Below are 2,260 nucleotides of genomic sequence, written 5' to 3'. Positions count from 1 at the left end.
ATTCCAGAATTGTCAGATTAGATAATTCAGGCCAAACATCCTGTTAAAAGCAACTAAAAAGACTGAACAAGGAAAACGAAACTCTTGAAAGTATCAAATAGCTAAAAGGATATTTAGAAATTCTTAGCCAACTTCAGGGAGAGGATTAGAACTCAGAGAGGTGAACCATGGCCACTGGAAAACTTAAACAACATTATCAACCAACTTGACCTGACATCAACAGAACACTCTACCCAATAATAGCAGAAAACACATTATTTTCAGACACACATGAACTATGTATGGGTAAACCATATACAAGGCCATAAAAAGTCTCAATACATTTAAAAGGATTGAAATAATACAAAGTAGTTCTTTTTTTAACCACAGTGAAATTAAATTAGAATCAACAGAATTAAAAAATTGGGAGATATCCAAATATTTGGAAAATTTAAAACGCACTTTTAAATAATCCATAGACCAAAGAAATCACAAGTGAACTTTTAAAATATTTGAACTGAATGCAATGAAACATGACATATCAAAATTTATGGAATTCAGCTAACATAGCTCATGAGAGAAATTTTATAACTGTAAATGGCTATATTAGAAAACAAGAAGGGTCTCAAATCAATAACATAAACAAATGTAAGCTTTCATGTTAAGAAACCAGAAGAAGATAACTGCTTCTAGGTTACTGGATGACCTTGAGGCCTTGGGAGCAAGACGGTGGTTCTCTGGAGGCTGAGTGTCCTCTATCATGCCCAAGGAGACTGAGGTCTGTTCCTTCAAACCCAGTGGTCATACCTACTCATGTCTCAGCATTTCTCCAGGACCAGCCCACCCCAGAATGTTGTGGAGCACAGCACATTTACTTGTTACCCAGCCGCCATCCTGGTTCCAAAGCTGCATCTCTACCCTGGACTGGTGAGAGGGTTGTCAGTGTTTGCTCCTGGGCCTGCTTCCAGCTGTGTATTTGAATCCTTGCTCTGCGATGGACTCCTGGCTTCAGCCCATGTTCTACGTAGTCACTGGGGCCTTGGACAAGTTGTTGCTGACTCTGTCTGTGCGGTACATCTCAGAAAGCTACCAAGGCAGGCCTTTCAGATGCTCAGCTCTAAACTTTGCTGTGCCTTGTTATTTCAGCTATCATGATGTGGGCATCTGAAAGCTATTGTCATGCTGTGGAAGCCCTGGGCTTTATGACTTAATATCTTAAGAACTGGTTGTACAACTCTTTGCCTCTGCTCTGCCATGCCATTCCACTGAAATAACATATAAGCCATTGGTGAGACAAACCTTTATCCTAATCACATGGTTATTTTCAGAGGTTAATCTTTGAGGACAAGGTTTGAGAGGACTTGTATCTGAGAAATTGTAAGACTGAGTTCTGCGTTCTGATGCGTTAATGGGGTTGTCTCCCAGCTTCTCACAAGACTCAGAGTATAACTTAACATTATATATGAGCTTTGGCCTTTTAATTTATCAACCTCTTAGAGTAAATTCAGCTTTCTTACTATCAATACATGATCAAGCTTCTACATTTGTCTTGAGAATGATGAATAAGGGAAAGACTGTTAATTCATAAGTAAAGATTTTGCAGAAAATTAAACAGTGTTTAATTTTTGAAAACTTACTCCTCTGTTCAGTTGGTACCAGCTACTGATAGTTACATGTCCTGGGGAAACTTTAAAATTGGGAAGTGCTGATATCTCACATTACTAATTTCTAAATCATAGGAAAAAGAGTGTGGAGAGGTTCTAAATATAGGTAAGTCCCGTTTAGGGAAGAGGTCCCCCTTGCTGATGTGTCAAAATATTGCAGATTCTAAACTAAGACCTGATCCTCAAATGTGTTTATTTGTCCTAAAATAACCTGTCCACAAATATAAAACTATTGGTCCACAAATATAAAACTATTTATAAAACTATAAAACTATTTTATAAAACTATTAAAAATAAATTATTATTTTCCCACTGTGGGACTTTCTAATGTGAAAATATGTTCTATGAAAATAAAGTTTAAAAAACAAAAATGCTGGATTAAAAAAAAAAAAGAAACCAGAAGAGCAAACTAATCTCAAGCAAGGAGAAAAAAGGAAATATATTAGATGAAAACTGAAAATAGAAAATGGAAAAGCAAGAGAGAAAAATCAGTGAAACCAAATATTGGTTCTTTGATAAGACCAACAAAATTGAAAAAGCTTGAACTAGATTAACCAAGAAAAAAAGAAAGAATACAAATTGCCAAAATAAGGAGTAAAAAAAAGGATGTCATTACT

At 35.9% G+C, this 2,260-nt stretch overlaps 1 pseudogene; it reads left to right on the top strand.

Moving 5' to 3' along the window:
• The first annotated feature begins 277 nt into the window (after positions 1 to 277).
• LOC113614702 (succinate dehydrogenase [ubiquinone] cytochrome b small subunit, mitochondrial pseudogene) lies at positions 278 to 1,873 on the top strand (annotated as a pseudogene).
• The last annotated feature ends 387 nt before the right edge of the window (positions 1,874 to 2,260 follow it).

The sequence above is a fragment of the Aethalodelphis obliquidens genome, unplaced genomic scaffold (assembly GCF_003676395.1).
Source record: "Aethalodelphis obliquidens isolate GAN/ISIS:26980383/991018 unplaced genomic scaffold, ASM367639v1 scaffold102, whole genome shotgun sequence".
In the NCBI taxonomy this organism is placed as follows: Eukaryota; Metazoa; Chordata; class Mammalia; order Artiodactyla; family Delphinidae; genus Aethalodelphis; species Aethalodelphis obliquidens.
This window is presented reverse-complemented; position numbering and strand designations above follow the sequence as displayed.